The 14,706-nt window shown below is 42.9% G+C and overlaps 1 pseudogene; it reads left to right on the top strand.

Annotated features, from left to right (window-relative positions):
- Positions 1-203: 203 nt before the first annotated feature.
- Positions 204-721, top strand: LOC123817592 (annotated as a pseudogene).
- Positions 722-14,706: the final 13,985 nt, after the last annotated feature.

Genomic DNA, 14,706 nt, shown 5'->3' on the forward strand with positions numbered 1-14,706 from the left:
GCAGAAGTGGGAATGTAAAACTATTACATTGCCCCAGGGCACCACCTATGCTGCTCAATAAGTTGTTCCAGACCTGTAATGGTCTGAATTGTGTCCCCTGAAAAAACCTATGTCAAAGCCCTAACCTCATTTGTACCTCAGAATGTGATTGTTTTTGGAGATAAGATCTTTAAATATTAAGATGAAAAGTGCTTTTCACGAAGATGGTGCCCAAAGCAAAGAAGGAAGCCCCTGCCCCACCCGAAGTCAAAGCCAAAACCAAAGCAAAGGCTTTGAAGGCAAAGAAAGCAGTGCTAAAAGGCGTCCACAGTCACAAAAAGAAGAAGATCCGCACGTCACCCACCTTCAGGAGGCCTAAGACACTGCGGCTCCGAAGGCAGCCTAAATATCCTCAGAAGAGCGCCCCAGGAGAAACAAGCTTGACCACTATGCCATCATCAAGTTCCCCCTGACTACTGAGTCAGCCATGAAGAAGAGAGAAGACAATACACTTGTGTTCATTGTGAATGTCAAGGCCAACAAGCACCAGATCAAACAGGCTGTGAAGAAGCTGTATGATATTGATGTGGCCAAGGTCAACACCCTGATCAGACTTGGTGGGGAGAAGAAGGAATATGTTCAGCTGGCTCCAGACTATGATGCTTTGGATGTTGCCAACAAAATTGGGATCATCTACACTGAGTCCAGCTGGCTAATTCTAAACATAAAAATTTTATACTAAAAAAAAAGAGTGATTAAGAGTGAAAAAGAGTGATTAAGAGTGATTAAGTTAAAATGAGGCTGTTGGAAGAGACTCTAATCTGATAGGACTAGTGTCTTTATAAGGACAGGTGGAGACATCAGGGATGCACACACACAAAGAAAAGGCCATGTGAGGACACGGTGAGAAGCTGGCCATCTGTCTGCAAGCCCAGAGACCTCAGGAGAAACCAAACCTGCTGGCACCTTGATCTTGGACTTCTGGCCTCCAGAACAGTGAGAAAAAAATTCCCGTTTGCTACAGCCACTGTGTCTGTGGTATTTTATTATGGTAGCCTGAGGAGACTAACACAAAACTTAAAACGGCTAGGTTCCATTGTATTTGGTAAGCATTTATTTGTCACTCAAATTTCAATTCACTGAAAAAACATTTTTTTAATTCACTCAACAAATCTGCACTAGTGCTCTTCTGGTGTGGAGGTTAAACTCAGATAATAAGACACAAATCCTGTTCTCATCTGGTGGTGGAAACAGGCCCAGAAAGAGCCAGAGCAGTACAGAAGGGTCTGGAGGTGAGAGAGGCTGGTGCACCTGGAAAACTGAGTCCAGTGGCCCAGTCCTGCAGGGTGGCCGAGGAGGGGCAGTGGGAATGACTAACAATGAGCCAGGGAGGAAGGTCATCAGAGCCAGATCATGACAGAGCTTGGACACCAAGTTGACTAGCGATGGCCTTTAGACAGAAAGTATAGAAGGATCATGGGGGAGAATAAAGAATTGACAATAAGCCCTGGCTGGCATAGCTCAGTGGATTGAGCGCGGGCTGCGAACCAAAGTGTCGCAGGTTTGATTCCCAGTCAGGGCACATGCCTGGGTTGCAGGCCATGACCCCTAGCAACAGCACATTGACGTTTCTCTCTCTCTCTCTTTCTCCCTCCCTTCCCTCTCTGAAAATAAATAAATAAAATCTTAAAAAAAAAGAATTGAGAATACATTGAGTGAGGAGCTGCAGTGATCTGGGGAGGGCCAGGGCGCCTATGCAGAGAGTAAGGCACATATTTAATAGCCATTCCTTCTAGGTGCCCATTGTAGTCACTGCAGGGAATGGGGTTCTTTAAAATAGGGCGCAGAGTTGCATTATGGTTGTTGGGGTGGAATGAGAGGCACACTGCACTGAGTTGGGCTTCCTCCTTCCTCTACCATGTGCCTGATAAGAGCAGTTTCTGGGTAGTTTTTCTACATAGGTGCTACCCCTACCCACACACACGCATATGTGCACAATGAAAGCTGCTTGAGCAAAGCTGTCATTACTAAAACTGCTCATTGGTAGTACACAAACGTCACTACCCAGAACTTGCTTGACTAGTTCTACAGAAAAAGCAGGCGGAAAACCTAAGGTCCATCTCAATGACCCCCCACCTCTCCACTGATCATGCCCCTTGACACCCCTCCTCTGAGTCCCACTATCCATCCCTCTTGCTATGCTTTCCTTCAGCTCAGCACATCTCCTCTCACCTGCTATCTCCAACTTGTTGACAGCACACCTAAGCTAATTTGGCAGTGTACTTTTTCCCTCATTTGTTGTTGTTGTCATTAGATACCAATGACAATCAATGAGTTTGTGGGATGAAAGTTTTAGCTACTGCCCCATATCCTCCCTTCTAGGTTGTAATGCACAGTTTCTTAAACTGGGCTCAGTGAAACATTCTTCATTTTTATTTGCTTCCAATGGAAATTTAGTATTTCTGTTGTATATGAAAAAAGGGGACATGTACTAAACCTAACAAGCTCAGGGGAGGCCTGCATGGAGCCTTTACAAACTCAGAGCTCAAATGTAACCTCATAGGATGGTCTGAAATTAAAACTTTCTAGCTAAAAGTGAATTGTGGTGATAGCCATGTCCTAGGCCAATACCTTTCATGACAAAGGTCAACCTTTACCTTAACTGAGCCTGTCTGTTGTCTTTTTGCATCTATAATAACAGACCTTTGGAAGGTCAGGGTAATTTCCTTTTTCCAGACCTGTCAGGGCACAATCTTCCACCAGAGCAGCAGATCACTGTTATTGTCATCATATTAATTGTTATACCCGCCAATGTAAAAGAAGTGTCTATTCATTGACTTTTTATCCAATCCCATAGATATTCCCCCTCATGCTTTGCTTTCTCCTGCCTCCCTAACCTATCACTAGTGAATTTCATGTAATCCCTTTACACCTCCTTCTTTGATTGTAATGTAAAAAATAAGGTGCAAAACTGCCATTCTTTGGAGTGTTTTCTCAATCCATTGAGTTTTTGCTTCCTGGCAATTCTTACAGGTGTGGGCATTTCTTATGTTGACACCTTCAGTCATGATCAGAGGTGACAAACCACCAGAGTGTTAGCAACTCCCATGACTTTTTCAGCAGTAGCCAAGGGTATTTTTATATCGCATTATACTTGGTGCAGACATCTCAGAATACTGTTTATTCAGAATATCATTTATCACTGAAGTGTGATTACTAGAACCACCCCTAGATCATGTTATTTCACAATCTGTTAATGAAGAAGCATGCAGGATCCAAGGCCTTGGAGTGTAACTTAAAGGTCTTAGAAGGTTCCTCAGTGAAGATGACTGTAGCCCTGACTCATGAAGTAGAAATCTGGAGCCTTGACCATTCATTTGTTCAAGTGATGATTAGAGACAGACCTAGAACTGATCGTTTCTAAGAAAAATCTGAGTTCTGGCCTCGGGTGAGGCCTGGTTTGCTCTGTGTAGTGCTAGACACACCCCCTGGTTGGCTCAACTCCTGCCTTCACTTGGCCAGTTGTCTAAACATTTGAAATTGCTTGTGACAGGACACACAGACTTAGCAAAAACATATCCGTGACCTATTTGCCATCTAATTCTCTGCTCCTTGGTAGAGCCCCCTCCACCCCTAACTCCAGTGAACCTGCAGCTGGCATGCAAGACTGCTTCCAGCAGCCCCAGACATGCCACCACGTCAGGTTTTGTGCTGCTTTCCTCTTACACGCGATGCTCTCTCTGAGTCAGATGTCCTCCTCCGGGCCATCTGTCAAGGCCCTGCTGTCATCCTGCTTCCAGTAACCTCTTGGCTCAAGCTTGAGTTTAAAAAAAACTTGTTGAGGTGAAATTCACACAGCATAAAGTTGACTATTATAAAGTACCCAATTTCATTGTATCGAGTGCAATGTTATATAACCATCATCTCTAGCTAGTTCCAAAACACTTCCATCATTTCAAAATAAAACCTCACACTCATTAAGCACTCAGTCCCTGTTCAACACTCTTCCCAGACCCTGGTAACTACCAATCTGTATTCTGTCTCTATGGATTTGCATATACTAGATATTTCATATAAATGGAATTATATAATATATAGCCTTTTTGTTTCTAGTTGCTTTCACCAGCCACAGTGTTTTCTAGGTCCATCAAAGTTGTAGTATGTATAGGTACTTCAGTCTTTTCGGTGGTTGAATAGACAGGCCACAATTTGTTTATCTGTTCATCTGTTGATGCACACTTGTGCTGCTCCCCGCTTTTGGCCATTGTGAACAGTGTTGCAGTGAACATGTGTGCACAAAGATTAGAGTACTTGTTTTTAGTTTTCTCAGACATATACTTAAGAATGTATTTGCTGGATCATATGATAATTTTATGTTCAATTTTTGAGTAACTGCCAAACTATTTTCCATAACAGCTGAACCATTTTACATTCAAATCATCAATGCACAAGTGTTCCAACTTCTTCATAATCTTGCTAACACTTATTATTTAAAGTTTTACTTTTGGTGGGGGTGGTAGTTTTTCTATTTATTTTGTGGTTAGTAAGAGAAACGGAGTTTAGTCCTCTCATCCAAGTTTATCAATCAAGCATAGAAAACATATAAGGTACAGTGATTTTGGTAAGTAGAAAGTCTGGTTTAATTAATTTAACTAATTAAAAGTGTTTTAATACTGTCTTTTGAGTTACTTCACTTACTATAATTTATGCTGAAGGTTTCTTTACTTTTTATTATTTTTATCTTTCTTTACTTTGTAAACCCTTCAATTATTCCCTCCATTTTATGTCCACCCCAGATTCTCCACAGCCATATCCATCCCTGCAGCATGGCTCTTACTACAGTATGTTGTAATTCTTACTGTAATTCTGCATTCACTTGTCTCTCTCCATTTTAGACTTGGCAGAGTAGCTTGTGGGCAAATGCTTGAGGAGGGCTCATGAGCTCCCCCTTGCGGTGAGTAAGAATAAATCTACCTATTCTCTCACCATCCCTGGTCCTAAGACCAGCATCATACCCTTTTTTTAAGCCCCACCCCTTTTTAAAGCCCCACCCATCATCACACCCTTTATTGACTTCATAGATGAAATGGAAGACAAATGAGATACCAGCTAAAGAGAAGAAAGGCTGTGTGAATCCAAATCTTTCTTTTACTGGAGAAACAAAGCAAATGACTCCAAATTGTGCTGACTTTATCATGGCTGCACAAATCACTTGGGAGGATAGAAATGGCATTTGGAAGCATCTGAATGAATCATCCAGTGAAATGTAAGAGTTTTGGGGGAACTGATTGCGGTGTGCAACTCTCTGGACTAGTGTTGAGGTGAATGTGTGCCCTGTATGACTTAGCTCTTTGTTGTCTCTAGCTGTAAAGCTGAAGTAGCATATGAATTCTTCCTCCTGCTGCCCATGTCAAAGCATTTGTCCACTTCCCATTTCTCAAAAGGTGCTGGGCCCTGGGAAGGCAAAGATAAATAACATCTCACCCTGTTCTCAGTGTGTCCATGTGCAAGGTGATGACCATTAAGATGCCACATACCTGCATCATTTTGGAGGAGAGAAATCTCAATGAAAAGAAATAAAAAATTTGTTTCTAGGCACACATGAAAAATATTGGGAAGAGCACTTATATGTGCTTTATTTCTGTTTTATTTGCTCAGTTGGGTCCCATCCTCAGAGGAAGAGCTAGATATTTTTCAGATGTGTTGGCAGTTTTAGGGCTGTTGTAACATTGATTTTTCTAGTACCTATAGAAAGGCAGTAGTTTAGGTCAGAGAAAAGGATTTGACTATGAGCTTTTCTCAACTGAAGTTATTTCACCATAAAAAACCAATAAAATGGGTTTTCTGTGTCAGAAAGGCAACATAGGATATGAGAAAAATGTGGAATCTGCAATTAAAGATGTGGGCTTGCTCCTGGGTCTGCAACTCACCTGTCATGTTCCAACAGAAAAGTCTCTGGACCCTGGTTTGCTCATCAGAGTCTGACTTCCCTCTCTTCCCCTGACCTCCTCCCCTGGGAAATTTAACTAAATCTGAAGGAATTTAATCAGCTTATTCCATGGTTTTAAAATTACAGGCATTGTTTCTGAACCCAAATATCACATTCTTTATTTCTCCATTGGCTTGAACCATTATCAAGGTATTTTATTGTTATAGGCTTCCCCTCCTCCACAGAGATCTGGTTAATCCTGGATAATTATGGTTCAATCCCCTCCCTTGATACCTGTGAGTTCCAGGGGCTTACTTCCTGTACTTCTCTAGGTCACCCCACTCCTGTGCTCACATGCTACTTTAGCTTTGGCATCAACTCTGACGCAGAGCTCAGCTCCCTTCTGAGAGGCCCAGAAGAATCTCCTCCCAACACTGATGGGCAGTGGAGAATCTCTCATCTGGCTTTCTCACTTTTTCATTCTTCCTTTTCATTTTCACATTTTTGGGCTGCAGTAAAAAACACAACACCTCCCCACCCCCCGCACCCCCACCGGGTCCAGCCAGGACCATTCTGTCCATGTAGGTCTCAGCTTCTTACCAAATATTTTCCCATCAAAAACAGCCTTTCCTTCTCAGAAGGAATTCTGGCAAGAGAGTTTCCTCTAGCTCAGTACCCTTGCTTCAGGAACCTGTCCAAGCCCATCTAAGACACAGAGGGCTCAATGCTGAGAGGCCAGTGCCAGGCAGCTTCAATAAAACCTGCCAGCATTTGTGGACAGCTCAGATGTCCATTTTTCCCACCCATGACTTGTAATTGATACTTTAAATAAAATTCTAAAGTTAGCTTTCCATTATTAAAATTTATTATTTAAGTGTTCTGAGGCATCCTGTCTTTCTGTCTCCACACTCCTGACTGATTTTCTCGGAAATGACCATCTGGCTGGGACTTCCTACAGATGACCACTAGAGGGCACATGATTTCCAGCCCACAAGCCCTCTTGTCAGCCAATTCCTGTCGTTTTGCTGCAGAAATGACACTTTTTGCCTGTTTCTTTTCCCTCAGAAACAGGAGGAAAGCACTTGAAATTCCCTGGATACAGCTAAGGCATTTTCTACTGCATTCATCTGTGAAATGCTGGCTACAAGAAGCAGACATTCTGGTGTGTGGAGGAAAGACTGTATTCCCTATTCTTGTCATTCATTCCCCTCAAGAGGCGGAGAAAAAGGCTACAGAAAGCTGAACAAATGAGTTTTGCTGTTTCTAAGATTACTAGGAGAATACAGTTGTAGGCTACGTGTGTCAATGCAGGCCTCACGGCATAGTGAATATAGTGTGTTTGGAATGAGACACATGTGGGATGCATTTCCCACACCCAAGCTTCCTGCCAAGATGGCAAACTAGTACGGGCTACTGGCAACCCGGGAGAACTGCAATCTTAGTTTGCTGGGAGGCAGGAGAAGAGTTAGGGAGACCAAGTGACTCTCATGTCACTTGGAAAGGCCCCTAGACCCGGCTCTCAGAAGATGGGTAGACAGAGATAGTGATGGGACTGGGAAGTAAACAGGAGTAAATAAACATCAGTACAGGTCAAAGGTTAGGATAAGATCAAAATTGGAATGCTCTAACTTCTAAACTAGCTGGTGAAAATTCAATGGTAAGTGGAAATGGCTGGCGGGGGTGGGGGGGGGTGGGGGGGTTTAAAAACCCTGTACTATAAATGAAAAGTCTCAACTAAGATGCTGAACTAAGGCCTCACAAAATAGTATTTTCCAGCTCTCACACTTGTTAACTTTGTGACTTTGCGGAGGATACATAATTTCTCTGAGCTTCAGTTTCCTCCTCTCTAATAAGGGTACAACTACTATGAGGTTTGCTGTGAAGATTAAATAATATGTCCATGAAATAGTCCTCTCCTTGGCTCTTGGTAGATGGTCCATGTTTTACTTCTCTCTTCTCTCCTTTAGCATGTTTAGCTCATAAAGACTTACTCATTCAAGAGTTTTTACTCAGTGCCTGCATTAGTTAGTTGCCTTCAGCTCCAAGTGACAGGAAACCTCACCTAAATGGCAGTTAACAATAAGGAAAAGGTATTATCTCATTATCAGTCCATAGGTAGGGCAGTTCCAAGGCTGATTAATGTAGGGGATCAGCAAAATCACCAAGGACTCTGATCCCTTCCACACTTCGGCTCTTGCCATCCTCAGAAGGTTCATGTTGTCCTGGTGCCTCTCTCATCATGGCTGCAGATGGGGCCACTCCACTCCCCTAGAGGCAGGCCTGGCTTTTTCCTCTCACACAGCTCCTTAGAATTTCCCTGGAACTATTTCCCAGAAGTCATCCCAGCAGCCCTTCCCTCATGTCTCATGGACCAGAACTAGGTCACACTGCCCATCCCTAGATCAGTTCCTGGCAAGATGAATGGGTTTCCATGTTTAAACAAAGCAATCATGATTCACCCTAAGGTGTCCCTTAGTCTTCCAGAATTGTTGATATGAGGTTCAATCAGGTGAAGAGATGCTACTGGTAGGCAATAAAGAGTGTTCTCCAGGCACTGTAGATGATGTTTGGCACACAGTAGTTAATAAGTCAGATGCCATTCCTAGGGAGCTTGTGGGGGAGGTTACATACATGTCATTAACAATATAGTGTGTGAGTGCTATGCAGGAAGAACTGTAGGGAAGTAACCCATAACTGGTGGTCCAGAAAGACTTCCTGGAGGAGGTGCTCTTTGACTGAGGCCTGAATGATACAGTGGGAGTTGAAGTCCTGGGAACAAGAGTGATTGTGACATATTCAGGTAACCAAAGTGTTCACTGAAGGTAGGGAGACTGCAATATAGGAGGGTTGGTGGTCAGCAGGGACTGGTCATGAAGGCCTTAGAAACCATGTGGGAGGGGGTTGAAATTCTATTATGACAGCAATGCATAGGTATATTTAAAGCAATGTCCTTAAAAATGTGTATATGATATCAATCCAGTGGTTTATATAACCAGCATATAAAAACAAAAATAATAATAGTAAATTCTTACATGAAAATTACTGTGTTAAAGGCACTGTTCTGAGAGTTTATATATTCTCCATGAATGCACTGATTATCAGAAATATTACTGTTATCTCCATTTTGCAGGTGAAGAAACTGAAGCACTAGCCCAAGGTCACTGTTATAGGTTGAATTGTGTCCCTGCAAAACAGGTATGTTGAAGTGCTAACCCTCTGTATGTCAGAATATCTCTTTATTTGAAAATAGGATTACTGTAGATGTTATGAGTTAAGACAAGGTCATACTAGAGTAGGGTGGGCCTCTACTCCAATATGACTGGTATGCTATAAAAAGAGGGATGTCTGAAGACAGAGATGCAGAAACAACAGTGTACGAGATGGAGGCAGAGATGAGAGTGATGCATCCAACAAGCCAAGGAACACCAAGGACTGCTGCCGTCACCAGAGGCTGGAGACAGACATGGAGCAGATTCTGCCTCTCCACGCTCAGAGGAAACAACTTTGCCAACACCTTGATTTTGGACGTTTAGCCTCCAGAACTGTAATAAAATAAATTTCTTTCATTTTAAGCCATCTAGTTTGTGATGCTTTGTTATAGCACACAGAAAATTAATACAACCACACAGCTAGTAAATGGGGAACTGGGATTGAAACCCAGAGTCGGGCCCCCTAGTCATACTCTGAACCACTGTACTTTCCTCAATAGTAAAGAGAATGCAGTGTAGGCAGTTGGGGAGATGGTTTTACTTACATTTATGTATGTAGGTATATGTATGTGTGCTGGGTCATAAGGCAAGATGTATTTCACTAAAGTTTGAAAGCCACTACTTGAAGGGGTTTGAATAGAGTAATAAGACCAATTTTCATTTTAGAAGGAAGAAAGAATCTTGTCAAGATTTCAGGACTCACAGTCAAGAAGGATAAGCTCTCGTTTATGAACAAGTTCAAAGGCCTCGTCCTTCGGTGGGTGTGATGGTAGGATTTCTGTTAGGTAGATGGTGCTGGGCAGGAGTACCACCTAATGGTGTGCAGGTCCAGTGGGTGATTATATGGGGCACTGTGATACCGTGCAGCATACAGTCTGTATGGCTGTTCTTGGTGGTCCTAGGACTGGATTGGAGATGTTCATTGCAGAAGAAGTATAAGCAGAGGGGGGAAGCACCTCTACTAGACATGAATATGCTTCAAAAATATTTTCTTTTCTACAGATCCTTAAAGATAACACATTGGTATTCTAGCTATAAAGTCTATGATGAACAGGCATCAAAGGCAGCAACACTGGGAGAGCCAGGTGTCAGAATGCAGGCTCCTCCCAAAGTCTGGCTCCCTCACCAGAATGTGACTCCATGAGGACACAAACTTCACATGTGACACTCACTTCTGACCTCCAGTATCAGAATATATACCCAGCAGGTGTTTCATGACTACTAGTTGAATGCATATTGAAGGAAACATAGTGAGAACATGAATGAAGGCTGGTGAAACCGTGGTTATTTTAAAGTCCTTGTTCCCCCGTCTGCCTCCACTACCCACTGCAGCGCCGGCCCTCTCCACACAGGACTCTGGCTGCACACCTCTTCCCATGTCCTCTCCACCTTTGACACCACAATTCCACGTCCTTCTCGCCTATTCAGTACACAACCAGAAAAAATGAACGCTGGTGGCAAGGTGTGTGGCCTCTGCTGAATCCTATCCCTTCTGACAATGAACTGAACACTATTAACAGCTCCAAGTCAGCTGCAGAGGTGCCTGTGACATTTGTGGATGCCCTGAGCCCTGTTCCACGGCAAGGGATTACAGCAGTGTGCACAAATCCTTGTCTGCCAAGAGCACAGTGCCGTCTCAGAGTGACTGACAGAATTAAACACGGTCTAGACTGATGCAAAGTCCAAGAGGGATTTATAACTCAATATAAAGAAATGGAAATTTTGTTCTCATTCAAACCATTCCTATGCCACCATTATTATTTTTTTCTAGGTGTCAGTATTAATCCAGCCTTTTGCATTAGGAAGTTAACTCCATCCCAGGCACCTCCCTGCTAGCAAGGCTCTGAGCGACCAGATCCCGTTGTTTCTTGGTATGTTCTCTGATAGGGGCTTGTGGCTCACAAATGTATCATAATGAACCAGCTGTCACCTGAGTTTTGTTCTGAGGGAGATTTTTCCTGCCCATTTAAGGTGATCAACTCTCCCAGTTTGCTTGGAACTTGCCCAGTTTTAGCACTGAAAGTCCTGTGTCCAAGGAAATCTCTCAGCCCTAGGCACACAGGGACAGTGGGTCACTAGAGCATGTCACACTCAAACAGGACCAGGAGCTTCTGCCTGCTTGTTGGCCCAACCAAACTGGTTCATGCCAACTGTTCCAAGGACCTCCCAAAATTAGGAATGTTTTTCCTTTTTGGTAAATCATGTTTTTTTTTTTATTTCAGTGAAATGGAAATGCAAGACACCCAGAAACAGAGAGTAGCCACAATGGGTTTCCTTTTCTCCCCAAGTGGGTGGTAAGCAAAAACTCCAGACTGCCTGCTTTTGAATTCTAATATGATCATTTAACTACAAGCTATTGAACCTCTCTGTGCCTCAGTTTCTCATCTATAAAATGGGGATAATGAAAGTATCTATCTCACGGGTTCTTTGTAAGGATTGGAAGAGAAAATATGTAATAGTCTTTTGACTGTAACTAGCCAGAGTAGGTGCTCAGAAAATATAATTATTACTGTCACATCTCCCCCTGCAGAAATGGGGTTCTTCCATTTTCCAGAGCCAGCTTTGCTCCCTTGGTAATGGGTGGAGGCAGTGGGGCAGAGGGACTCCCACAGCGATCTACAGGAGAGCATGACTAGGGATAGTCCCAGTGGGAAGATGTCACCTCTCCCCCCACCCCTTTTCAACCTCTTATGTTAAATATAACACAAACACAGAAAATAGCATAAAACAAGTGTATAGCTTCATAAATTACTAATAGCTATAAATTACTAATTAGTAAAACTCTTCTAATCAGTACCTTTGTGGGAAGGTAGAATTTTGCCATCCATCTGAGTTCTCCACTGCCTTGTCCAAACTCTACCCCCAGCCCCTTTCTTTGCTAAGAGTACCCTAATGTGTATTGTAACAAGAACTGATCCTTTTCTTCTTCCTCCTTTTTTCCCCTTCAGGGCGAAACAAAGAAACAAACAAACAAAAAAATGGCATGCGTGCTATCCAAAAGAGAAGGGCCTGGGTTTCCTCTTACTAATTGAGGGTGTGGGGGAGGGAGGATATAAAAGAGCAAAGAAGCCATGGTTTCTAAAAGAAAGTGTTTAAGCAGGAATTTGCAAATTTTACCTTCCTTTTTCTGACTATGCATCACATCTCCTGGAAGGGGCACCCAGATCTCAGTGTATGTTGCTTAAAGAAAATAGACAACTGTCACAGTTCATTAAAATCCCATCTGCTTCCTGCAAAATGAAAAAGTCATTCCTGGCCGAGTCAGGGGGTCTGGCTTCATGTGCAGGAAGAGATCACCTACACGTTCTCCCCTTGCAAGCTGCAGCTTGCACAGGGCAGAGCCACCCTCTTGTTTTCCTACCGGGGCAGTGCTTGTTATATCAAACTATGCTTCTCCTCAAACAGTGGTTAGTGCAAAGCATTCCTAATACTATTGTGAATGGTGCTCAAAAGAATACAGGGCCCAGATGTGTGGTTCTGGTATCAATCACTGGATTTAGAATGGGAGAGGCTGGTGGGTGTGGAAGAGGTTACTAGGATTTGGGACTTGAGTCAGACAGGGAGGGAGCATGCTTCCCAGGGGAATGGGGTGTGGGAGGGAAACAGGGCTTAGTGGAGGAAATTATTCATTGATGGGACAGGCAGTTTAGAAATTAAGACCAGGAAGCACACTTTGAAATACGGCTTGGAGATCTGCTAGAATTAGTTTCATCTTCATAGAATGGAAAACCCCAATAAACGTGGTTTAAATACAATAAAGGCTAATTTACTTATACAGTCCATAGTGAGTATGTTGGTTCCATGATTGGTAGGAACCTCTATCTTCCTGCATTGTCATCCTTTGTAAGTGTTGTCCACCCCCACGGACCTCAAGGTCCAAAATGACTGCTGAAACTCCAGCCATCACCTCTAAGTTTTAGCCAGGAGGAAGCAGGGAATGTCAACAAGGTTTGCCCTGCAGCAGAGTAGGCTTTTGAGTAGCATTCCCAAAAGCCACACTCAGCAACTTCTGCTTACATTTTATTGATTGTGACAGGCTGAAAGGGAGGCTTCAGAAATATGGTCTTGACTTTCTAGAATAAAAGATTCTTCTGGAAAGGTAGATACAGAGAATCAATGGGAAGACGAATCAACTAGCAATCTTTTCTAAATAGGATGAAGCAGTAAATCCTCGTGGGTTAGCATGAAACCTCTGCATTCTTTGGGTTAACACCTGAGATCAGGGCTCCAGCACCTTACTAGCTATATAATCAACAAGATACCTAACATTTCTAAGAGTTTTCTCACCTGCAAATGAAGAAAGTAATCAAATCTCTCCCAAAGGTTTTCTTTTGTGAGTGTGAGTCAGATAAAAAAACATTACTCTAAATGGTTCAGGGCAGAGCTTGGCACACAGAAAGCACTCTACAGTGGCAGCTAGTAGTATGACTATGATTTAAGAGGCTATAAAAGCAAAATTTTGACATACGTTTACATAAGATAAACCCCAATGAAATAAACGTGTCATCCAAAGAACATGATTGAGATGTCTCCAAGCCCGTGTTGATGGCTCCTTTTAAGTGCAATCCCCACAGGGCTAAATGATTTGCAGTGTCTGAATTCCCATGTGAAGGAGTTAGGCCACTTAAGGATATATAAGTTCCCATGGGTACTTAAGGGGATGTAGGTTTTCCCTGATCCCATTGCTGCTGGCCTAGTGGAGATGGAAGGACAGATGCTGCATTGACTATACTCAAAAGGGACAGACTACTGTGGGGAGATCTAGAGCTGGACCGTCTTGTCCTGTCCTCGCTCCAGGAGTAAGCCCCTTCCTCTGCTGCTCTCATCTGGGCTTCAGGCCAGCCTTCTTAGATCTTCAGCTCCCTTCCCCTCCCTGGAAAGCTCTTATTTCTGCCTGTTGGTGGTTCTGATCTCTCATTGGGCCGTAGGACACCATTCCATTATCAAATATGAGTGAGAAACATTATGTACTCTAGCCTCCCTCAGGGAAGTCACAATGCACATAACTAAATGCATACAACATAAAGGCCTGCAAAGAAATGTTAATACCATTTAATTCAACATTTCCCACTGACTAAAAACCCTTGGATTAGAGGTAAGCTTTGGGAGCCCATGTCCCATATTTGTTACTTTTACTATAATTTCCAGTCAAATACACTTTTTTTCAAATGTCCGGTTTTCTTATTCCTAGGGACCTCCTATATTTTTAAGGTTTTATTTATTTATTTTTAGAGAGAGGGGAAAGGAGATAAAAAAGGAGAGAAACATCTCTGTATGTGAGAAACATCAATCAGTTGTCTCTTGTATGTGCCTGGGTTGGGGACTTAACGTGCAACTCAGGCATGTGCCCTGACTGGGAATCAAACCAGCAACTTTTTGCTTTGCATGACAATGCCCAAGCAAATGAGCCACACCAGTCAGGGCCCTAGAGGACCTCCTAATGAGTCTCTCTTTTTAGCCAAGGATATATATCTGGTATGAAGCCCATTTAAAGATTTGAGATGATCACCACTTTTTTTTTAACCAATAAATGATGCATCCCTTTCTGGTGCCACTTATAAACTCTCCCTACCTCTTTACAGTCTCTGA

Source organism: Phyllostomus hastatus, unplaced genomic scaffold (genome assembly GCF_019186645.2).
Source record: "Phyllostomus hastatus isolate PE091 unplaced genomic scaffold, TTU_PhHast_1.1 phas_contig_1, whole genome shotgun sequence".
Taxonomy (NCBI): Eukaryota; Metazoa; Chordata; class Mammalia; order Chiroptera; family Phyllostomidae; genus Phyllostomus; species Phyllostomus hastatus.